This window comes from Triturus cristatus, chromosome 2_2 (assembly GCF_964204655.1).
Source record: "Triturus cristatus chromosome 2_2, aTriCri1.1, whole genome shotgun sequence".
In the NCBI taxonomy this organism is placed as follows: Eukaryota; Metazoa; Chordata; class Amphibia; order Caudata; family Salamandridae; genus Triturus; species Triturus cristatus.
The window spans coordinates 45,094,789-45,121,348 of NC_140582.1; the positions used below are offsets into that span (position 1 = coordinate 45,094,789).

Here is a 26,560-nt window from a genome sequence, read left to right on the forward strand (position 1 = left end):
ACTTCTGTCTTTGGCATATATTGGAATATACAAAGACAGTTTGAGGCAAAAGTAACATCAATTGTCTAAAGCTGTCCTTGTAAGCATTTCCAAACCTACCCCAGTCAATGGGCCTAGGTCGTTACCACCACAGCGCAAAATCATGAGGTCAGGGTGTTGGAGATGCAAACAGGTTTTAACCAAAGGCAGCAAGTGGTGCCACTTCAATCCTCTCTGTGCAAACCATTTAATGTGCACATTTTGTAAACATAGGTCTAAGTCAATACGTCTCTGTTCTGCATACCTCTTGCACCAGAAAACATAGCTATGCCCTACAATCCACAGTAGCATTTTGAAGGTATGGCTGGATGATATGGATAGATGTCTGTAGCTCATGCAGTCCGTTCATAGAATAAGAGATATGTTTAAAGATGGGGAACCACTTTTTTTTAACATACAAAACGTTAACCCATTGGGAGATGAAATGCTTTGTTTCCTAAAAAGTAGGGTGCATATTAGTTTTGATGGAAAGTATCTTTGTCATTGGTTAATAAAAAAGCAGTTTATACATGAAGTAAATATTATAGGATAAAATGTGCTCAGCTCAACCACACATGCTAATTGTATTTGGAAGGTGCAGTTCGAATTTGAAGGAATGGTGAACTTTTGACCTGCACGTGCCGTTAAATGTTGGAGAAAATGTTGCAAAAAAATATCGCTAGGTTTAAAAAAATGATGTACTTTTAACCTGCACGTGTCATAGAATGTTCTAGAAAGTGCTGATACAATACGTTGAACTTTTCACCTGTATGTGTCCTTAAAAAAGTGTTTATATGGAAAGTTCAGAAATAACCAATAGAGAGAAGTTTTGCAATGCAAAAAAATCAAGGAACCATTCTGATTTGTTCTTTACATGTATTTATGTGTGGAGCAACAGGGAAATTGTGCCATTACTGGTTTCATCCTTGATGAAAGTGGTGCAGTACATGTACTGTGTGACAAAGAAAGAATTGCATCTGTTTGTGACATTTGAAATCTGCATACCAACTACGAAGGTAATCTAGAAACTGAGAAGGTGTGTTATGTGTTCTGTAGTAGTAGTTAAGTATTTGAGAGGATATTTATAACTTTTAAAGTATTTTTTATTTCTAAATAACATAGTGCTAGTAAAGTCTGGTGTTTTATTGGTTCTAAAATATGTAAAAGGTGCGACTAGTTGTTAAACAAGTACTTTATATATGTTTAGGAGTGTTTCTCAAAGAAAAGGTGTAAGTTGTCATCTGTAAAAGACTGTATGGTTTTGAAAATTTGCTGTAGCATTATTTTGGATTTGTATATCTATTCCGGCGAGATAAACAGACTGGTCGTATGTTTGCAAATTATGCTTAGTCTGGAAATAGTGGGGAAGGGGTGAGAGTAGAAAATTACATGTTATTAACTTAACAGAGATGGAACAAAAACCAGAAATGTTATGTGCACAGTTTGTGGTCTCATTTTTTACACTGAGATGTAGATTTCAATATTAGTCAAGGCTGGTGTGGTACTGCGAGGCTTTGGATTTGGGTGTAAATGTGATTATTAGTGATAGTAATTGTCAGGGTGTGTTCCTCTGTTGAATATACGCAGGCCTTTAAGTGGTGCTGGTCTTATCGGTATTGAACTCCGCCACCCCTTCAAGAAACAGCCAATTTTTTCATCCCACTTAAAGCTGTTAATATACGTATAGTAAAGGGACGATACATAAAGTTGGAATTACACCTTCATTTAATGTATCCACCTTCCACCACCATTTTGTGCCCCCAGCAGCACTGTTTATAAAAATAATCTAATACAGCTTTTGGTATTTTAAAATTAGAACTTATGGATTTATTGGCATATTCGTAGGATTTGTACTATATAGAGAATGCTGCAGTCAGTTTAATGGCATAAAACTTCACTCTATTATGTTGGAAATATTACATATGCATAGGTTGGGATGTCATTTTTTTCACTGTGAGGTAAATTTGAGTACAAGTGAAGACATTTGATATACTGCAAACCCGTTCAGAATGTGCACAGATTATATGGACAGTTAATGGGCAAAGAAAACGTGCACGTTGCTTTGTGTATATATACATGGTTTGAATCATTTGATGATACTTTAATATTTAATCTAAACACTGTTTCTGCTTTACAGTTGGGTACAGTGCACAGTGTTAGTAGTCAGTAAATGCTGGTAAAAGGGTTATTTATTGCTCGTTCTTACGAAATAAAGGTGGAGGGGGCGTTTCTTTACAAGAGATATTTTATAAATGTTTGAGAGATAAAAAAGAAATAAAAATGTTCTTATTAAATTTTCTGTGCGATTTTTCCACACTAGTAAATTAACTGTGATTATAAGTGATAAATATTGTTACGGTGTGTCTCTGTGCTGAATGTACGCATCACTTTAACCCCTTCCATGCGGGGCGGATTCCCCCGCTGTGCTGACTGCTGCTTGCGCGGGCGTGGTCATGACGGAACGGTTCCGTCATGAGCACAGCTCAACCGACGCTCATGACGGAACCGTTCCGTCATGAGCGTCGAAGGGGTTAAGTGGGCCGGGTCTTACCGGTGCTGAACACTGGTATCCCTCTTAGACACCCACAATTTTTTTCATCCCACTTAAAGCCCTCACTATACGTATTTTAAAGGAACGGTAGAATAAAAGTTTAGAAATTACACCTCCATTTATTCTCATGGGTCACCCCCATCTTGGTTTTAAAAATTTGATCATAGTGTTAAATATAATGCCCGGTAATGCGGGACAAGAGAGGGTGAAGGAGGTATTTCGGAGAGAGACAGCTGTGGTATATTCTCACTATTAGTTTGCAGAGAGATAGCTGTGGGCTGTTGATGTGGGCCTATGGAGGGTGAAGGGGTATCTGGTAGAGGGAGAGCTGTGTTATATTCGCAGTGTTGGCTAGTAGATGTATAGTTACGGACCTGATGGATTCTACAGATAAACTTGCGGGCCCGATGGCTCACAGATGAAGAGCTGCGAGTGGACCGATGGTTCGCAAAGGAAGAGCGGTGAGCTGACTGGCTGGCTCGTAGAGAGAAGGCTGCCTCTGCAAGCCAACACTGGAAATATACTGCAGTTCTACCTCTACGAGCCAGCCGTCGGCTCACAGCTCTCCCTCTGCGAGTCATCGGGCCTGCAGCTGTAACTCTCCAAGCCAACACTGAAAATATACTGCAGGTTTCCCTCTGCCTGATACTCCCTTCACTCTTCCTCACCTCACATCGGTGGTCGCAGGTATCCTTTTGCAAGCTGACGGCTCTCAAGCGAGTCGGCCCGCAGCTGTCCCTATGCAAGCCAGCCCGTAGCTCTCTCTCTGCGAGCCAGCCCGTCAGCTCGCAGCTCTGCCTGGATGAGGCCGCCCGTCGGCTTGCAGTTCTTGCTCTGTGAGCCGTCGGGTCCACAGCTGTAACTCTGCAAGCCAACACTGAAAATATACCACAGCTGTCCCTCTGCCAGATACCCCTTTCACCCTCATTTGACCCACATCACCAGCCTGTAACAGACCGCAGCTGCTGCTGTGCGATCCGGGCCGCAGCTCTCCCTCTGTGAACTGGCATGCAACTGTTCTTCTGCAAGCCAAAGGCTCCCAGTTCTCCCTCTAAAAGCCGTTGGACCCGCAGGTCCATCTCTGCAAGTCAATACTGGAAATATACCGCAGCTTTCCCTCTGCCAGATACTCCCTTCACCCTCCCTCACCCCACATTAGCGGTCGCAGATATTCTTTTGCAAGCCGAGAGGCTGCAGCTCTCCCTATGAGACTCGGTCTGTAGCAGTCCCTCTGCGAGGCAGCCCTCATCTCTTCGTCTGCAAGCGGGAAGGCAGCTGTCCCTCTAGGAGCCGGTGGCACGCAGCTCTCCCTGTACGAGCCAGGTCGTGTGGTGGCGGAGGCGATGTCTCACTCCACTGTGTGCTATTTCTATACTAGATAAAGCTCTGTTTGTTTATTTTTCAAGACAGTAGTCTCAGGGGTACAAAGTGTTGGTTGCAGTGGTAAAGCACACGTGAATGTAAATTAACGTACTTACGAGGTTTTCTGCTGGTGTTACAGCTCCGTACAGGAATGGGCTGGCACATTACCAAATTGGGAATAACACCTTACTTAATGGTTCCCCCCCTCTCCATCGCCATGTTGGTTGTTTTTGTTGCTCTCTAACAATTGATCTGCATTTGTTTATGTACATCCACAATGAAATATAAGTCTGTACGATATCTTTGCTAATATGGTGCAGTGTTATGCTTGCTAAGTTGCCGATATAAGTCTTAAACTAATAAGGGCAACGTTTACATGTGCCATTTAGTTGAAAATATTACTCTAAGTATACAGATCACAATTTTACAAAAATAGTATCTACAAAGTCATCTGTAGTGGGTTGCAGAGGAAGTGCTGTGGGATGGTGGGGTGCATGGGACGGTCGGGTGGGGCGGGGGGGCGAGGGGAAAGTAGGGTAGGGGAGTCACATAAAACGGGAAGGTGAATCTAAATAAATCAATAAATACATGCTGTATGTCCGGTGACACTACCTGCCACCCTACTGTTCCCCTATTCTGCTCTAGTACCATATAGCATTTCCTCTGCAAACTGCCAGTGGAACTTATGTAATTGTATGTGATTATTTTGACATATTGAACAGATATAACAAACAATTGAAACTTTTTTTTCTTTATCAGTAAATTATTTTGATTGGATTCAAAATTAAAAATGCCTAGAAGAACTGAGAAGAAAAGAAGAAAAAAAAGGCAATCTACTTAAAGAAAAGTGAAAAATGTGGATCACAAGTAAATGAGAGTACTACAAAAAGAGTTTCTTCTGGTAAAAACACTAGACATTTTTTTTATAAGTATTACGAACATTTAAAGAAAATAACATCACAAAAAGGAAAAAGAAGGATTCGTCAAGTAAGGAGAAGCAAACTTCGACTTCAAATTGCAAGAAACAAAATCATGATAAGGAAAGAGTATTTGTTACCCATAGACAAAAACAATTTTAAGAAATTCGTCAAAGATTTTTTCGAAATAGAGTAATTCAGAATTTAATAAAAGGATGCCGCAAATATAAAAAGAAAGTGATGCAAGTGGAAGAGAAACAGTGTGTTGAAAGCATAGTGGATACTGCTTTTAAGTTAAAACAAAAAATATTAATTTTGATTTTGAAGAGGATGAAAGTGTTGGATAAAACAATGACGATTCTGAAAGACAAAAGTAAAAAAAAAAGATGTGTAAACAGAAGCAACTTTTGTAAAATCTTCAGGGGACAATGGAAACATACATCTAATAGTGAACCTTTTTTTAATGAAGAGAGTTACTTCCAAGAAAATAGTTTACCATTTGCAGTTGATACTGGAGGTCATTGCTACGAAGTTCAGAATGGTTGTCCTGTTCCAAAAGAGGAAATGGTTGCCATTAGTGCAGAACAGATAATAGCTGAAGAAGTGCAAGGGAAACGCACACAAGCTCCTAGTATAAGTGGGGTTGTAGCGGTATTTATAGTATTCGACAGGAATCTATTGATATAATCCGAAATTTGTTACGAGAATATGCACAGGAAAGTGTAAAACAGAAGATTAGGTTGTTACAAGGACTAGATCCATGTAATGTAATCAAATATACTGAGAAACATGGGCATTCTCTGGCTTGTCTTTCAAGAAAAGTGTGTAAAAGTGTTTTTCATCACTTGAGGATGTTAGCAGTACACCATTCAGAAATGTGGAAGTTTGTAAGGCAAGTGTACTATGTAAAAAGTCCTACATTATGTTTGAGTGAACTAAATACAGCTCTTTTATGCGGTTCTTTATCAGATGTACAAACAAATTGTGAAGATATTCAGTTCCAATATTTTGGTGCAGAAGAGCAGTGTACAGAAAGTGAAAGATTGACAATACAAATGTTGAAGAAGATGGGAAAGTGATTAGCATTGATCAGTTTGACGAAAAAATTGAAAAGTTTAACATACTGTGCTCTGAAATTCCAAACTATGTTTGTGTTTGTTGTCGACGTACTAATTATAAAATTCAAACTAGGAATGTTGATTTGTATTTCAAATCTGAAAAGAAAAAAAATGATAAATGGAAGGAATTTGCAACTTACTTTTTAGTGAAAGATCAATTTGAATTAGGCAATGATCAACGTGTTTGTAAATATTGTTATAACAAATTACAAGAGAACAAAAAGCCTGCTAGAGCAGTACATATTAAGTTAGAATTAGTAGCTATTCAAGAGGAACTGGCAGATTTGAATAAATATGAGTCAGTTCTAATTCATTCTCTTCATCCATTTCAAATTATAATTCGCATGGAGCCAAAAACAGGTAAACTGCCACCAACAGACTTACAAAGAGGGCTGAAAGGAAGAGTGGTTTTTAAGAAAAATATTTAAATTGTTGGTGGAGACAAATATGAAAATGAAGCAGTAGCCATTCTAGTAAATGGAGTACCAACAAAGAGTCGAAAAATATGGCAAGAATTTGTTGATGTTAAAAAACTTCAAAAGGCTTCTTTATATCTTTTGGAGAATAATATTTTTTATAAAAATGTAAATGTGGAAGAACAGGTAATAAGTTTGGAAGATGAATCTGACATTTCAAGTGGTCAAATAGAGAAAGTGGACAAGTCAAGGAGTGAAGAGATTTATGAACATTACACAATGTGTCCTCTACATTCAAAAGAAGTACTAGAAAACAGCATTGAGTTATTTCAAATGAAAAAAGCAAAGGGAACTCCAATGAGTATGGGAGAAAAGCTTAGAAGCTCGTTGTTTTCCACAGCTGTTTCCTGCTGGAGAATGTGGACCATATGATGACCGAACTGACTGAACTGTAAGAATTCCAGCTACAGAATATCGCTCAACAAGATTATACTCTGAAGATCCTAGATTCCAGCAGTGTATTCCATATATATTTCACCTTTTATTTGAAAGTGATCTGTCTTCTCTGTACTATGCAGTAAACCACATACTGAAAACTGGAGTTCATCAATCACTTCAGCTAAATAATTTGTGGAGAAAGTTCAAGAAACAGATGAAATTTTAGAAGCACAGTTAATTAATTTGATGGCATGTCAATGAGGAACAAATGATTATTGGTATCGTCATCATGGAGAACAGAAGTGTATGTTATGGAACATAGGTACACCAACATGGTTTGTGACACTCAGCTGTGCAGAGTATGCATGGGAAGAGTTGCTTGAATTTCTACGAGAAGCAAATTCCAATATAAAGAATGTTGAAATGAAGACACTTGGAGAACTGTGTTCTTTGGATCCTGTAAATGTCTTTCATCTGCAAAAAAAAGAATCCACCTCTTGGAGAAGTTACCGATTTCTTTTAGAGAAAGGAGTACCAAGCAAGAGGTGCTCCTCATATATATATGTTATTATTGATCAAGGATGCACCTAAATTTGGAAGTGAATCAGATGAAATAGTATTGGCTTTCATTGAACAGTATGTGACATGTGAGGTTCCAAGAGAAGGAGGAGATAGAAGCTTGAGACAGCAAGTTTTACATTTCCTAAGTCACTGTTGTGGAAAGTACTGCCGACGAAAATACAGGTCTAAAGGAAAATCTTATACCAAGTGTCGGTTTGGATTTCCACGTCCAGTAATTTCTAAAGGAAGAGTAAATTCTTTTTCTTTCTGTAAGGCACACAATAACTCGCACATCTCCAAAGAATACCTACAACTTAAAAAGAACAGAACTGTCAAAGTATCTTAATGACTGCAATCCGGTTATTTTAAAAATTTGGAATGCAAACATGGACATCCAGTATGTTGCAGACAACTCAATTGCTGTGGCACACTATGGGGTCCATTAGGATGGAGGGCGGATGTTTTCCGCCGGGCGGGCAGTAACAACTGCCGGACCGGCGGCGGTCCTCCACCCACCATCAAAGCCCTGAACACCGCCGGTCCGATTAGCATTGCGGTCATGACCGCAGCGGTGTGATTTCCCACCCAACACTTTTGCGCTGGTTGCAGTCCGCCCACTTGCCTGGCGTGCGGAGCTGGATCGCTACAATTGTGGCGATCAGGGCCAAGCACCGCCGGCACGATTATGATGTCGGCGGTAGCCAGCTTTCTGCAGCGGTGGAACCGCCATGTAGAGGCATGCGGAAATGTCTCCGGGGATCCATTGCAGACCCCCAATGTGTTGGGGGGTGTGTGGGTGCACTGGGAGGTACCCATGGTACCCTCTACATGTCCCTACACCAGGTGGCAGGCACTGTGCAGTGCTTGCAACACAGTGCAGGAACATGCAGGGCATGCTTGTTTGGACATCGCGGCGGTGCTGCTGGCAGCACCACCTGCCACAATGTTAACCTCCGCTATCCGACCCCCGTGGTTGGATTTCCACTGCGGAGCATAATAATTGGACCGTCGGTTTTCACGCGATCCTGGCGGGTGGTGTTTTCCTGCTATCATTGCGGTCGGGGTGCTTTTCCGCCCGTCATCCTAATGGACCTCTAAGTAACATCATACATACCGAAATCAGAAAAAACCGAGAAGAAACAAATGTGGGAGGAAATTGCACAAGAGAAGAGCATTGGCAAAAAATTGTACAGCTTTACTTTAAAAATGCTTTCCCACAGAGAAATTTAATCCTATGAATGTTCATACTGCTTGTCCTCTACCAGTTTATATTCAAAATCACGAGGGATCGTTTGGGTAAGTTTAGGTCTTGCCTGCTCACGGAATAGAATGTTGAAATCATTAGAAGAAATTGAATACTTAACAGCAAATGAACCAGGAAGGAAGGAGTCGACATCTGGAACAGCTATATCTGTATGAAGTACTTCAACATTACAGCTTCAAAAGAAATGTTAAACAGAATTTAAAAGAAGGAAAATATGCAGTGGTTGGATGTCATGGATTTTTTAGTAAAACACACAAAAGGGAACCTTATCAACCACAAGAAACTCAGCTGTGAAACTCAAGATAAGCGAGAATTTTACTATTTAGCACTTCTCCAACTGTTCAAACCATGGCGTTGCGAAAGTGAATTACTTGGAGATTTTGACTGCTTCGAAGATTCTTTTAATGCATGTAAAGATAGCATTGCATGTTCAATTTTCCCTACATATTTGTATGATGAAGTTGAACAGAAAAAGACTATTAAAGCTGAAGTTGCTAATGAAAGTTGTCAATATAGTCAAAGTTCTGGTCCATGTAGTCAAGATCCACTTGGGCATCCAATAGTGGAAAATGAAGCAGCAATTGCTATGCATGAAGTCAAAATTGTAATGCAACAAGCACAGGAGGAGAATATTACATTGGAAAAGTTAGAACAAGTAAATATTGAACTAAAAAGAATATATGTACAAGTGAGAGAACAAATAGAACTTGGTTTGTTACATGAAAAAAAAGAATGTGTATGTTCATCATTTAAACCGATTCTGATGTATATTAGTGGTCAAGCTGGAATGGGTAAAAGTTTTTTAATTAAAGCTTTGACCTGTTATCTTCAAAAAACTACTGGTTCACATTTATCTTGTATGGTAACACCTCCAACTGGATTTGCTGAACACAATGTTAAAGGAATAACTTTGCATAGATTACTGATGTTACCAGTCGACCATGATAACAAATTAGAATATCAGAAGTTGTCTGGAGAAGCTTCCTATGAAATGTCAAGAGTGCTGAAGAAGATGAAACTTTTAATTATTGATGAGGTGAGCATGGTCTCAAACGTAATGCTTGCTTTCGTGCATTTAAGAATGGAACAGGTATTAAAAACAGATTAAAATGTTCTCTATGGAGGAAAACATTTAATTGTAATTGGAGATCTGCTACTACTAACTCCTGTAAAAGGAGAACCAGCCTTTAAAACTCTTCTGCATGAAGACAATAGGAAATCTTTGGGAAGTATTGGAAATGTGAATCTCTGGTTAAATTTTGAATATAAAGAACAAGCAAGACAAGTAAGTGATGAAGAGTATGGAAGAGTATGGAAATATTCTAAAAGATGTAAGAATTGGTGTTCTAAGGAAACATGATAAACAAGCTTTACAAAGTAGCCTAATAAAGAACTTGTTTACAACTGGAAACACACCAGCAGCAGTACTGTACAAGAACATTACAGAAAAAAGTCTATAGTTCGCCTAATGCCTACAGTGGAAGAGTGCTATACATTTATTCAAGAGCTTCTGAAATTGGAAAATCAAGAAATGGTTCACATTGAAGCTATTGATAAAATCGGGCATCAAGGAATAGCAATTCTTCTTTCAAATAAACTACAGACTAAATTGGATTCTTTGGAAAAGTCTGTATCAAAAACTTCTGGCTTAGAAAAAAATGTAGATGTATGTATAAACTGCTGAGTCATTTTGAGGCGTAACTTGAATATAGAAGTAGGTTTAGTGAATAGAACAATGTGGAAAGTTGTTGAAATTGTAAAATATCAAAACAGAAATGCAGTTTAATTTTTGAAAATTAAATTTGATCAGATTACAAAGGTAAGACAGATTGGGCGTTGTACTGTACGTTTTTTGCTGGTAAAAGACTTGCATGTTCGTAGTAAACAGTTTCCTTTCTCTTTAGCATATGCAATAACCATTCATAAATCTCAAGGTTTAAGTGTAGATAATGCTTTAGTGTATGTTGGAAGAACTGTGTTTAAAGAGGGAATGGCATATGTTGCATTATCTCGAGTTAGAACATTGTCTGGTTTGTATTTAATTGTCTTCGATGAAAACAAGGTTAGTGCTGATGTAAATTGTGTAAGCGAATATAATCGTTTAAGAGGACTTTATGCACCAACTTTAGGTGAATATCCCATTTATGAAAAACGTGTTATGTGTTCAAAATGGAAACATATTGATGAATCAAATCTGGTTGAAAAGCAGAACAAAATTCAAGAGAAAAGGAAAGATGCAAAGAAGCAGAAAATACAAGCAAGTGATGATGTTGTGGGATACCAATTAGAAAATGCTTCTGGTGTCAACTGCTATGGTAATGTTATTCTAAACGTTATATTTTATCTAGAATATCTTTATAGTGAAATTATGGAATGTCAGGAAAAAAGATTATGTTTTGCTCTTTATACTTTATTTGACCAATTAAGAACTGACAGAAGTAAGATCCATACTGCTTCTGGTATTCGCCAACTCTTGGATACATGTACTGGATCTTTAACGTTCAGCCCTAATATTCAACAAGATGCACAAGAGTTTCTGATGGTTATGCTTGTAGTATTAGAAGATTAAGGAATCCAGATTGAGAGTTTATTTAGACTCAGTTATAAATGGGATCACAATGTGAACAGTGTTCATTAACTTCCAGCACTATAGTTGACAGAGAACGATTTCTATATTTAACAATATCTGACTGCAAATCTGTACCTTTTCCAAAATTAATAAAAGAAGCAAATCATGATATGAAATGTTCTCGTTGTCAATGTAATGATACACACTTGGAAATAAAACCGAGATTGCCTTATGAATTACCCAGATCTTATTTAATATTTCTAAAACAAAAATGTTAGATACATTAATCGGCCTAGAGGGAAAATGGTAAGATGCTTTAAGGAATTCGTACTGGATAATTAAAAAAAAAAAAATTGTTGACACATTATTTGGCCTTGAGGAAAAGTGTGAATGGAAACTACAGAGTAAAAGTAAGATTTAAAAATTGGAAATAGTACTGGATTTGTTATTTGTGTTGATTTCGTATTGTGCTTGCAAGAATTAGTCATTTGTTTTTTTTTCACAATCTAATTGATTTTTTTTTTCCCAGGTGCTTATGATGATACTACACTGACATCACTGTGAATAGTAAAGTTAAGTAGAATCTGATAACGGGAGAAAAATATGTTTTCAAAATATAAAATTATGTTTTATTATTTGATAAGTAACACTGTAATTTATGAAATTCTTTACATTACACAACAGTTTTACATTTTCTTTTCTTTTATGTTGTGGAAAAGTTAGAAAAAAGAGTTCTAAAGACAAAAGCAGAATAGTAGTTTCATATTTAAAAAACCTTTGAAATTCACTGAAAATACCATAGGTTTCCGGGACGTTATGGTTAGAAATAAGCATTTAAAAAAACCTTTGAAATTCACTGAAAAAACCATAGGTTTCAGGGACATTATAGTTAGTTGGACATTTCACTCATAAAAAACTAGAGAAATTCCACCGTTATAGTTAGTTCAGCTAACTATAACTCACGTCCCCACAATGCACTGCTGATGATGTCACATATTACATCATTCATGACATGGTCAGTGACATCACTGATGATATCACTGATGACATCTTAGCTGAACTATCTATAACAGTGAAAATTCTCTGGTTTTGTATGAGTGAAATGTCCAGCTAACTATAACATCCCTGAAACCTATGGTTTTTCAGTGAATATATATATATATATATATATGTGTGGAGAGACCCATCACTGAATGGGTTACCCCATTGCACTACAATTACCAGCATACAACAAGCCTCAGGCCACCGCGAGGATCAATGCAGCACACCTGTTAACATTCTGACCTTGGGAGTGGCTACAGCACCACCTTGTGATTATAAACAGCCCCTGGTGTAAGAACTGGCGTAGAAACGAGGCACTGAGGAAAGCCTAAGCTGAAACACGTTTGCCACGGCATTTCTACATACATGCATGCCACGCGCTGTAATGAATTTTTGAAATAAAACCAGTTGTTAAATTCCTGGCGTGTCAGACTCATTGGTGTTATATATATATATATGTATATACATATACATATATTACCTACTGGCAGTCGCCAGTAGGTAGTTATAGTTAGGACCTATTATCCATAGGTAATCCACAACATTCTATTTGGAATAACTTTGGCGCCGGTTGACGAATCTTCGTGAAATTTTCAAAACTCGTGGCCCGCTCCGGTCCGCTCCTATCCTGAAAGTCTCGGGTGATTCATCAAGCGGGGGCCGAGAAAAAAGGGGGGTCCCGAAATGTGTTTTCCCCAAGCAATTTTCCATAGGGACCGTTAGTCGCAGCTACAGCCCGAACTGCTGAACGGAATTACACCAAATTTGGCAAAAAGGTAGCCCTTGGTTCACACTCGTGCCTTTTGCTTAAATGGTGTAAATACGTTCAGTAGTTCCTGAGAGAATCAAAAGTAAAATCATAGATATATCTATGGGCGCGGTGGATCCGCGCACCATACCGAGCATGAGCTGTATGCTAATTGGCTGTCAACACTCCAAACCAGGAAGTGTTGTCGGTTGTACCGAGGCACAAGAAAAGAGAAGAAAAAACATGCAGAACGCAAAAAGGGGGCAGGTTAGAAACACCCTGACCCCCTAGGCCTGCTTAGGGGGTCCCACAAGGACCCCCAGGCCCCCCCAATTTTTTTTTTTAAATCGGCAAAATCCGCGCTGGGTGCACAGATCCTGCTGATTCAAAAAAAATGAAGTGTGGGCTCCCGCGCTTCATTGAATATTAGCCCCTGGGGGGCCAAATCCCGGGGGCATGTTATAAATAAAGTTTTGGGGGGGCCCAATCCTCCCACACTGCCCAGGGGACCGCCACCCCAGGGCAAAGTATGAATAAATGCAGGGGCACACAGCCCCCCCGCAGCCCCGGGGACCGCCACCCCCCGGGGCTTAATAGTTTATTGTGGGGGGACTCTAAGGCCCCCCTGAGCACCGGGAACCACCACCCCCCGGGGCTCTACTTTATTAACATTGTGGGGGGGCACACAGCCCCCCATGCGCCCCGGGGACCACCACCTCCCAGGGGCACTAAAGATTCAAAATGAGGGGTCCGTGACGGACCCCCCAGCCCCGGGGGGCCACCACTCCCGGGGCTTTGTAAAATATGGGACGGGGGCCACGCGGCCCCCCTCCTGGAGCCTTGTTGTGGCCCTGGGGACCGCCAACCCCCAGGGCCGGCTCCTGCAGTGTCCCGGGGTGCCCACCCCAGGGACACTGTAGTTTGCTATGGCAGGGCGGGACCCTCGCGGCACCCACCCTGTCTTAGCAAACTGCTTTGGTATTTGGAAGATAGAGCAGGAAACCTGCTCTCTCTTGCAAATAGCAAAGCAAAATGCTTTTCCACAAGTGGAGCAGCATGATAGCTGCTCCCCCTGTGGAAAAGCAATGCCGGCTCCCGCAGGACGCAGGGAGCTGGCTGGGACCGTGGGGGTATTGGGGACCCCTCCATGGTTCCAAACGAGAGGCCAGGTCCCGGGGGATGGTGTCCCCGGGGCTACAAGTGGCCCGGCAGGGGGGCCATGCGCCCCTCTCCCCAATATGTAATTTTGTTTACAATAAAAAAAGGCTGGCCCCGGGGGATGGGCAAGGCAGCCCCTCTCCTGTATGCAATATATATATATTTTTTTTAAAGGGCCATGCCCGGGGGATGGGTTCCCGGGCCGATTATGGCCTTGGGAGGGGGGCCACACGGCCCCCTTCCTGAATTTTTTATTTAAAAAAAAAATAATTAGGGGGCAGACCTTGGGGGATGGGGTCCCCAGGGCCAAAATATTAGGAAAAGAAGGGGGGCTACACAGTCCCCCTTCTTAAACACAAAAAAAGAAAAAGACCGGCATTGCGCCAGAGGCCACGCCCCATTCTTGTAGCACTCTGCAAACGCGCCCCCTGGCGCATTTGCAGAGGGGCGCTTTTGCAGAGGGGGACCGAATTCCCCTTGAATACTGGGGGTCCCTGGGGCCAACTAGTCCACCAGAAACCTCGAGTATGCGCCAGGGGGCTGCGTTGCAGAGAGGTGGTCTGAGGGCACGCCCCTTTTTACACCTCTCTGCAACGCAGCCCTGTGGCACTTACTGGAGGTAGCTGGTGGGCTAGTTGCACCCCAGGGACCCTCAAGGGGAGTTAATCCCCCAACTTAAAACGCGCCACAGGGTGCGTTTGCACAGTGGTGAAGGGAGGGGTCGGGGCCTTAGTTCACATGTGTGCAAACACATCCTGTGGCGCGGTTTAAGTTGGGGAATTATTTCCTTGTCAATCCTGAGGGTCCCTGGGGGCCAACTAGCCCACCAGGTACCTCGAGTAAGCCCCAAGGAGCTGCATTGCAGAGTGTTGTAAAAAGGGGCGTGGCCTCTGAACACCTCTCTGCAACGCAGCCCCCTGGTGCATACTGGAGGTACCTGGTGAGCTAGTTGGCCCCCAGGGACCCACAGGATTGAGGAGGAATTAATTCTCTAACTTTAAATGCGCCACATGGCGTGTTTGCAGACATGTCACCTCAGAACACGCCCCCTTCCTTTACCACTGTGGCGCATTTTAAGTTGGGGAATGGATTCTCTTTCAAAACTGAAGGTCCCTGAGGGCCAAATAGCCCAACAGGTATTTCCAGTATGCGCCAGGGAGCTGCGCTGCAGACAGGTGTTCAGAGGCCACGCCCCTTTTTACACCTCTCTGCAACGCAGCTCTGTGGCGCTTACTGGATGTACCTAGTGTGCTAATTGGTCTCTAGGGACACCCAGGATTGAAAGGGAATAATTTCCCCAACTTAAAACGCGCCACAGGGCGTGTTTGCACAGTGGTGAAGGGAGGGGATGGTGTAGGAAAGTGGCTCTATATATACTGGACCGAAGTAAAATCAGCCGAACTACTAATTCCGATTTACTCACCTGTTATCAGGAGAGACCTCAGTGCAGCATCTTTGAGACCAGTACTGATCCTGAAAAGTAATTCTAACTGTACTTACCAGTAACTTGAATTTCCTTCCATAGGCTAAGATTGACTGATTTCACTTGGAAATTCTTCTAAGTGTGGAGTTTTTGAACTTTAAAATATTCACCTAAAATCATCCGAACAACAAATTCTGATTTACTGACATGTTATCAGGAGAGACCTCTGTGCTGCATCTTTGAGCCCAGTACTGATCCTGAAAAGTAATTCTAACCGTACTTACCAGTAACTTGAATTTCCTTCCATAGGCTAACATTGCCTGATTTTACTTGGAAATTCTTCTAAGTGTGGAGTTTTTGAACTTTAAAATATTCACCTAATATCATCCGAACAACGAATTCCGATTTACTCACCTGCTATCAGGAGAGAACCCAGTTCTGCATCTTTTAGTCCAGCACTGACCCTGCAAAGTAATTCTAACCATACTTACCAGTAACTTGTATTTCCTTCCATAGGAATCCATTGTTTGGTTTTCACCAGAAAAGTTTCTAAGTGTCAACTTTTAAAATACAATAATATTCCTTAAAAATCACTAGTGTAACCAAAAAGCTTTTACTCAGCTGTTTACAGGAGATGTCCCATGACTGAATCTAGAATCCAGTCCTGTGGCTAGAAAAGTAATCCATAAAGTAACTAATTGCATTTAACTAGAAATTCCCATTGAGCTCAATGTTGCATTGGGTTTGAAATTGTGTTACCCATTACAACAACTGTAACTACTGTACTTAAAAGTCCATTGCCTATTTTCAAAGTATTTAAACTAAAGTAATTCATTCTGGGAAAGTATATTTTGTAATGTAATTTATAATGTAATTATAATGTAATTTAAAAAATAAAATATCTAAAAATAAATAGTTTAAAAAAATGTAGTAAATCAGTATCAAAAAATAAATATAATAATTAATACATTTAAAAATTGTCATTTACAAAACCTTTGAAATTCACTGAAAAAACCATAGGTTTCAGACATGTTATAGTTAGGAATTAGCATTTAAAAAACCTTAGAAATTCACTTAAAAAACCATAGGTATTAGGGAAAGTTATAGTTAGTTGGACATTTCACTCGTACAAAACCATAGAAATTCCCCTGTTAAAGTTAGTTCAGTTAACTATAACTCGTGCGCCCGCAATGCACTGCTGCTGACGTCACATATTACATCACTCATGACATGGTCAGTGACATCACTCATGACATCTCAAATTACATCACTGATGACATCATACTCGTGATAGAGTGGCAGACCTCCTCTCACCCTAATATAACCTTTGATACACACACTCAAAAATAGAAACTAACATTTTCTAAACAATGGTCATGCCAATACCAGTTACAACAACCTACTCAGTAATTCTAAGATCTACATACACATCCAGTCATACACCAACAGTCCTTTATATTCACTCATACATGTACTCACTCATCATATGTACTCATACACCTATACATCCTGTTACACACTGCCACTCATCCATAGAGTTACTCACACACATAGTCACTCATGCTAATAAAGAATCAAACATCCATTTACTTGCATATACAGTTATACACACACCAGCACACTTACTTCTACATAAAGATACACATACTTACTCTTTTAAAAAATCACTTAAAGAAACACATAATTATTCATACAGGAACTCCTCCAATCTCTCACTCTCACATATACTCACTTATATACAGCAATACTCACATATACTAGTTTAAAACATATGTAGTTACTTATAAAGACACTATTGAGACACTCATTCACTCACTAACACACCCATACACACACTCATCCACCCATACAGTCCTGCACACATACTGTCTTCAACACATACAAACAGTGACGTACTCATTCATGCATCTATGCACTAGTAATACCCTCCACTGAACCATACAGACACTCAGACACTCATACTGATACTCGATAAACCAAGCAATAACCCATATAGACACTCCTGTAGCTACTCACCAACCCATGCAGTCATTTATACACAAAGTGAGAGACTGATACAGATATTTACATATTTAAACATTACTCAGTAACCCATGTATTCACTAAGATACACTTAATCAGTCCGTTATACAATCAATTTTACAAAATAGAATCATCCATTTAGACACTTATATACCCATTTATTCTTCCATCGACCTTGAGATCTACATATATAAACAATATTTAATTTTCAGAAAGACACACATTCATTGGATGATGTCATCAGTGATGTCATGAGTGATGTCACTGACCATGTCATGAGTGATGTATTATGTGACGTCATCAGCAGTGCATTGCGGGCGAATGAGTTATAGTTAGCTGAACTAACTATAACGGGGTAATTTATATGGTTTTGTACGAGTGAAATGTCCAACTAACTATAACTTTCCCTAAAACCTATGGTTTTTCAGTGAATTTCTAAAGTTTTTTAAATGCTAATTCCTAATTATAACATGTCTGAAACCTATGTTTTTTTCAGTGAATATATCTATATATATCTATATATCTATATATATATTCACTGAAAAAACCATAGGTTTCACACATGTTATAGTTAGCGGAAATTTTACTGATAAAAAACCAATGAAATTGCCCCGTTATAGTTAGTGCTGGCAACTATAACTCACGCGACCGCAATCCTCTGCTGATGCTAATACTGTATTTAGACACTTATTTGCCCATGTCTTCTTCCATACATTTTTAGCTATACATATATTACAAATATTTTTTTTTCATAAAGACACATATGTCATCAGCAGAAGATTGCGGTCGCGTGAGTTATAGTTGCCAGCACTAACTATAACGGGGCAATTTCATTGGTTTTTTATCAGTAAAATTTCCGCTAACTATAACATGTGTGAAACCTATGGTTTTTTCAGTGAATTTGCAAGGTTTTTTAAATGCTAATTCCTAACTATAACGTGTGTGAAACCTATGGTTTTTTCAGTGAATTTGTACGGTTTTTTAAATGCTAAGTTACTTTACGCCATTCGTGGCGTGCGCGCCCACTTAACGCAGTTCGTTCCGTGCGCGCACGGTGCGCTTCGCGCACCGTGCGCGCACAGTGAGCACGCGGTGCGCTTCGCGCACCGCGCACCCACTTTACGCAGTTAGTGCCGTGCCCACGTTACGCTAGATGGGCCATGTACGCACGATGCGCTTCGCGCACCGTGCGCACATGGAGGACATATTATGCGCTTCCTTGTGATAGGTAATCTGTTGAAATTTTTTTGGGAATTTCTGTGCTCTGATAAGCCATGTACAAATGGTGGCCTTCGGCCACCATTTGCACACGGGGTGGAGAAAGTGTGGATTTTTTTTTTTTATAATTTTTTACCGTACGCTTACGGTAAGCGTACGGTAAGCGTACCCCGCGAAATTGCCGAAAAAAAAATAATGCCGTTTTTGCTCTTGGGGGATGTTTGGGGACTCCCTCAACATGACTATGTGAGAGGGAGTTGTCAAAACATCCCCGTAACATGTTTTTGGCCATCATGTTTGATACATAACACTCAGTGCGAGAGACAAAATGGCGGACGCCGCTTCCTGGTTTCTGCCGATTCGAATGTTTACTAAGATCTAAGAGCCAATCAGAATCGCGCTCGCGCACGCCACCGTACGCTTACGGTAAGCGTACGGTAAGCGTACCGTAAGCGGGCTCAGATATATATATTGATTTAAAGGCTATTTTCTCAGAATCTACTGAACAGATTTACACCAAACCTACAAAAGGCACTTCCTTGACCTAGGGACTACCTCTCTGCCAAATTTCTAGTAATTCTGTTCAGCCGTTCGGGCTGTAGCTCGTTCTAAAGGTCCTATGGAAAAATGCATGGGAAAAACGCGTTTTGGGACCCCCCTTTTATCTCAGCCCCCGCTTGACGAATCCCCCCGAGACTTTCAGGGTAGGAGCGGAGCGTAGCGCCCCACCTATTTTGAGGAATTCGCGAGGATTCGTCGACCGGCGCCAAAGTTATTCAAAATAGAATGTTGAGGTTTTCCTATGGAAACGTGGTCCTAACTATAACTACCTACTGGCGACCGCCAGTAGGTAATATCTATATATCTATGTATATATATATATATCCAACAAAGAAATGCCAAGCCCGGTTTAAAAGTGCACAGGTATTTATTGCGTTTCTGCTGCAAACTTAGCCCTACGCATTTCAGCTTACGCCTTGATCACAGGTGGGTGACATCACAGTCATTAGCAAGTGCTTGTTTGCCAATAGTCATGTGACTTTCCCTCATGGCACTGCAAGTTCCAGGATGCATTGGTATAGCTTTTAGACATACACCGGCAGTCTAGTGTTAATGTTAGACCCCAATAGCCTTCAATACTGCCCTGTGCTGACATGTCCTTCTTGGAAAGCAAAGTAAGTACAATGTCTCCGGTGCACAATGTCACTGTTGCAGTGTAGTTATTTTTATATATATACTCTACTCGTCACCACTCTACTCTATGCCCTTCTATGCTACTCCAGTCTCTGCCACTCAACTATACTGTATGCCACTTTAAGCCACTCTACTCTACACCAGTTTAATAGAAGCCACTACCCTATATGCCATGCTGTAACTTTTAACCATGCTGCCCAGCAGCCACGCTGCTGTATAACATGACTGAAAGACATTGACAAAACCAAGAGCTCACACATAGGCGAGACAATTGGATTTGCCAATGCTTCTAAATTGGTGCAGTAGTACTATCAATCCACATGGTTCCACTCTTCTCCATGCCACTCTAAGTCACTTCACTCTTTGCTGCTCCACGCTATAGAACTCTTTGCAACTCTAATCTTTGCCAGTCTCTGGCACTCTACACTGTTGTATGCCACTTTATGCCTCTCCACTTTTAGCCAGTTCCATCTAAGCCACTGTCCTATATGACTTGCACTAACTTTCAACCATGCTGACCAGCAGCCATGCTGCTGTAAATCATGGCTGAAATACATTGAAAATTAGTACAGGCTACATGTACTATTTACTGCTCGCAAAACACTGGCCGCAAATTGTAACCAATATTGCAATATCACTTGCTTTCATCACCCTTTCACTGACACCTCACAGTACACAATCAGTTGCACGCAACACCAGTCATTTCTGCAGAACACCACTATGATATATGATGACAGCACCACTTACTGCATCACTCACTCACTCCATTCACTTGCCTTAGGCAGTTGCAAAAGAACTTACTTTCAGCACCAACCACTTAAACTATTACTTAAATACAGGATAACTTGCCCACACAACTATTTCACATCTCAACCACTAGCTTTACCCTTTGCCACATTATTATGGCATTTGTAGCACTTGGCCAGTTCTAAATGATTTTCACTACACGCCTTTGCAGTGGCCACTGACTGTCATTTTCCGACTTAGCAACTACACCACCACCCAGAAGAATTATTTTTATCAATTTATTGCAACCTCAAATGGAACAGCTGTGAACACCTTTTATTCAAATCACTTACCTTCATGTAGCATCCATTCACAGCTGTTCAGCAACACCAGTCAGCCACACCACACCTTAGATCAGCAACACTAGCCACAACTACATCCTTCACTCACACCAGCAATGAGCTGCAGTCACCTGCACACTGTCAAACTTGCTCCCACAATTCAGTAATCTCAGCTATATGAAACACCACTCACCTATGTAATAATTTGCACAAGACATTTATTCATGTCACACTCACAGCTACGAAAAACCCTACCCTGTGTCTCACAGCATGACCAAGCCACTCGCAACTTTTCTTTTACATTTCACATCCCAGCTTGCAATCACTCACAACTCTGCGACTTGCAACACTCATTCACAACTTCACAGCAATTGCGTTCCACACCACTCATTTCTCATCGAAGTCCTTCACAACATGACTCATAACTCATCCCCAGCATTGCTTCTCTGCCCCATATCCACTCACACAATTCCAGCAATGTTTTTCAGTAGCCATTACTCTTTCTACATTCCTGCAACCATTCACAGCACACTCCAAACCTTCTACACCACACTCACGGCACTGTTCATCCGTATTTGTAATGTGATCCAGTTTCACAATTCACCTGAAGTCACTCACAGCATCCACTCAAAACATCACTGACTGGCCAAAAAGTCTCACCTTTTCTGACATAGACCAGTTTGAACCACCACTCTCATGCACATACATGCAGCACCTCCTCAGGTTTCAGGCCTCTCTGATGTTTCATACTAAAATTACTCAAAATACCCCAGAGCCCCACAAAACATTCTTTCTTTATTCTCTCCAAGATCCGTAGCCCCTCCCACCATTTGATTAACCCACACTCAGTCAACTACGTATACAACTCAAACCCACAAGACCAATCACCCACTATAGTTACTTTCCGTTGCTAACATCCCACAGTCACACTTCCACTAAACGGCAGCACCAATGTGACCACTCACAAAACCACTTGAAGGGTTACTTACACTCAGCCACAGTATCTTGAGATGTCTCATGCATGCACAATGACTCAGTCAACAAAAATCCTGAACTGATGGTGCAAACCCCTAAACATTCAATTTAACATCTGCCATCAACAAAATTACTTGATTGGAGTGACAAAGATCAAAATGAAAAAATAAAGGTGGCAGGATTAAAATGAGTACAATAATGTTATTCATGCTTCCCTGCTGTGTATAATAACTTAACAAACCCATGCCATTAAGTTGTAATAGTAGAAGTGATGGTCATAGAAAACCTGCAATGTAGTAATCATGGGACTGGCCTGGAGCAACCTGAACATATCCTAAAGTCCTCAATGGTAAGACTTGGTAAATGTTTCTGATAAGCTGAATTGAACTCAAAGCCACATCTACCTTTTCAGGTTTAATCTTCTCTGTGCACACATAAAACAGTAAACAGCTAAAAGTATCATATACTGATCATTGAATTGCTAAGGGAATACCTGCCCATCCCTCTAGTCACAATCTGTGACAGGTCGACCAAGGACAGTGCTAGGATGAATGAGTTCTAACAAGGCAATAAGAAGGGTCTAAGCACAGCCTTCATAGACATTAATTCTGAATAGCTGCTTTTAGACAATCAGAATAGCTCCCTACGGTTGGTCCCTTCTAATTGTATGCTGTATACTCATACAGAGTAACAAAGGACAGGTCACACCTCCATAGATCAGTTTGTGAGTGTTTTTCTTCTGTTCAGAAATAAATCCACTCTTCTTTGGAGACATCCCATTAGGCAGTTGTCATGTGTTTTTGTAGCTGTGATCTGCCATGCAGAAAAAAATTAAAAAGAGGAATTCTTAACTTCCACAGTATGTCAAATAAGATTTACCCATTGCTACTCAAGATCATCTTAGAGTAATACATCTCCATACTGAAATCATCAAGCAGTAACATAACCAGATACCGTCTTGGAGTTGTACACCACCATCATGACATCATCATCATCTTGTACAGCCTCGTACTAAAGTTATTCTGGGATCATCCCTGAGTAACAGCATCATTCTGTAGTCATCACGTGATTATTCCGTAGTAATGCAGCCCCATCCTGAAATACTCCCAAGGATGATCCTGGCGTAATACAACTAAATCATAAAATCATTATGAGATCATCCTGTAGTACTAAATTATCATCATATGTTTTCCACCAAAGTAATCTGAAACCCATCCTGGAGTAATCCCGCCTAATCCTGAAATCATCATGGGATCATCCTCCAGTAGTAAATTATCATCACATGTTTTCCACTGAAGTAATCAGGAACTAATCCTGGAGTAGTTTCATTGATGATTCTATAGTCATAATTTTTAAATATTTTGCTTAAATCACATACTTTAGGATGGCTTGGGATGACTTCCCCAGACAATTACAGGAGTAGTTTAGCTGAAATCATCCGATAACTTCAGAATGACTCCAGGATGATCTTTCTTTTTGACTTGGGTAGATAACATATCCTGCCTTTGTTAACTCAATTAAAATTTGGAATAGCAGAAAAAAAGAAATGCTTCACAATTTATTAAAGAGGGCAGTGTTATAGGATTTGTATAACTCATAGTTCACAAAATCAGATTGCCTATCTCTTATTCTAAATTTTACAGCAATAACGTTTTTTTTCGGAAGCCTTATCAGGGGCTTTCTTTATTTGGATACTTTTGAAAAGGTTTTGCCTCTCAATTCAATAATAGCTTTATTCGACAGTTTTGTCATAAAAGCAGAACACATACATTACAACATATATATTAAGATAATAAATATTCTGGATCTAAAACATTTAAAAACGAATTAAACAATAAATACTGCAGAGTAAATTGATTCTGGAGAATAAAAATACATATACACTCAAATTATCCCAAACAATTCATACCATCGTTCAACCTCTCCTCGGAATTGAGAGCATTAAAATCAGTTAACCTGGAGCAACACCCTAGATCTGATGAACCAGGCCCAACCTAGAAACTTAGCCATTGCAATTGCTATTGGCTGCGAAGAATCCGTTGTGAGGATTCTTAGGGCATCATCATGCTTCCTGAAGCCTAGAAGCTTACAAATAGGTATGACCCACATGGCCCGAGGTTTTTTATACAGTGGGCAAAAAAACAACAAATGACTAACCGTTTCTTCTTTATCTGAGCATTTTGGGCAGACTTTCATAGTAACCCCAACCCAGTTGCCAGTGAATGATCTAATGGGTAGGGTACCAATCCTCATTTGGAAATATAACTTCCTGTCTAAAGGTTTCTCAATAGAGTCCCAATAATGTTCTAGTGCAGGCTTTATCTTCAGTTCAAGGAACCGGCCTGACAGGTGTTTTACTGCACCCTTCGCTCGTGTTCTTGCCATTATCATGCCCCAATACTTCTCCTTCAATATCTTCTTTGATGAAAAAGGAGCATTTTGGGAATCATCCCAAAGTTCTCTCAGACCTAGGTTCATCAACAACAACCTTATCTCCCCTAGCCATTTGATCCTATGGAAACAATCTGTGTCCATTACATCTTTTAACCCTCTTGCGTAATGTGAAAGTTCAACCGTACACCACAATCTTCGCCAATATAAAAGAGGGCGAAGTTTAGCCAGATCCCTCACTGTTTTCCTTCCCAAGTCAAACAATAATGGGCACATGGGAGTACTTTTTGGGACGCCGGTGACCTTGCGCAAAAACGAGTTTTCAGCAACAGTTATGGTAGATAGGTTCTGGAACCCCCATAGCTCCGCACCATACAGAGTGGAGCTTAGGACTTTCAAATCATAAATCTCCATCAATGGGCTAATTGGTTTGGAGAAAGAGGTGTTAAAATTAACTGCGAGAATCCCAGCCTGTTGTTTATGCTTTAGGGTAGCTATATTAATTTGTTTAGACCAGCTCATGTCTGACTGAAGCGTAACCCCCAGAAACGTGAAGGTGTCTACTCTATCAAGAGGTACATTATTCATAAATACCTTGCCCCGGAAGGATTTGTGCTCATTAAATGTCATAAATTTGGTCTTTTCTGTGTTAATTACAAGGCCCCGGGTTGAACAAAAGTCCTCAAACCTACTAAGGGCTTTTTGTAAGCCACTAGGGGTCTTGGAAACTATCAGAGTATCGTCCGCGAACATGAGGATAGGTATGTGTTCTTTCGCCAGAACAGGGGCATTGGTGGGGGTCTCCAAGAGGAAATCAGCCACCCCGTTCACGAAGAGCGAAAACAGGGTAGGCGCAAGCATGCAACCCTGGCGCACTCCCCTGTCAACGGGGAATGATTCAGTGACCTCACCCTTTGCCCCCCACCGGACCCGTGTATGATTTTCCTCATGTAGGCAGACGACCAAAGACAGCAATTCAGCAGGCATCGCCATTTCACTTAAGACACCCCACAGCCTACGTCGTGGCACCAGATCGAAGGCTGCTTTCAGATCAACGAATACAGCGTACAGGGCTCCTTTCCCCAATACGACTGTCTTCCAATAGATGTTAATAAAACGGAAGACCTGGTCGATGGTACTTGTAAGGGGGCGAAAACCTGCTTGTAGTGGGGTAAGGATTTGTTCATCATCCATCCATGACTACAGCTTTTGTAAAATCAGTCTACCCATGATCTTTTGGATGGAGTCTAAAAGACTTACTGGTCTATAGTTGGCAGGAACAGATTTGTCCCCCTTTTTAAAAACCGGTATTATCTCAGCCCCTTTCCAAGAAGCCGGGATTGGAGCCCCACAAGCAATAGCATTTGCTAAATATCTTATATACAGGCGCCATGAGGTTTTGTAATTCAAAAACACATCTCCAGGAATATTATCCATTCCGGGAGCACCACTAGGGATAATGGTATCCAGAGCCCTATCTACTTCCCCTAACGTGAACACCTCGCCAGAGAAAAAGGTTAGATCAATAGGACCCATAGAAGAAGCGTACTGGGGTTTAAAATATTCCACCCATAAGTGGTGGGCAACATTGTTCTGCGGAGGGTCCGGGATCCCCCCCCATCCCACTTAAGACTCATTTAACATAGCTCGAGTGGGGGATACATTTCCATAAAGGTCCATTTATATATTCAGCTACTGTAGTGAGGATTGGATGGCTCCTGCAGAAATACAGCAATCCTCTTTCCGCCTAATGTATGGCTTCTAGAACAAAGTACAAATGTACCTAAAATAGCTCAGTCCTGTTTGCTCTTCCAATTTTTGTTTATTTGCCCTACGGAAAGGCTAAATACTTTAAGTGTAAAGGAATTAGCAAAATGGCAAGCCAGCAAATGAACAGCTCAAAGAGCACAGAAATGGCCCATGCCTGGGACCAGACAGGTGGGAGTAAATTAGGAGCTCAGTTCAAAGTTGGGAAGGGGAAAAGAGAAATGGATATGGCCTAGGGTATGTCACAATCATCCAGGGGTGAAAAAGGATATAATAACCAGAATCAGAATAAAAATCAGTGCTCAACCAAAGATAGGGTTTTAACATTGAGAGAAGCTACAT

At 40.7% G+C, this 26,560-nt stretch overlaps 1 long non-coding RNA gene across 1 annotated transcript in view; it reads right to left on the bottom strand.

Annotated features, from left to right (window-relative positions):
• The window catches only part of LOC146861808 (uncharacterized), a 145,548-nt gene that overhangs the window by 54,818 nt on the left and 64,170 nt on the right, over positions 1–26,560 (bottom strand). The gene's annotated exons all lie outside the window — the stretch shown is intronic.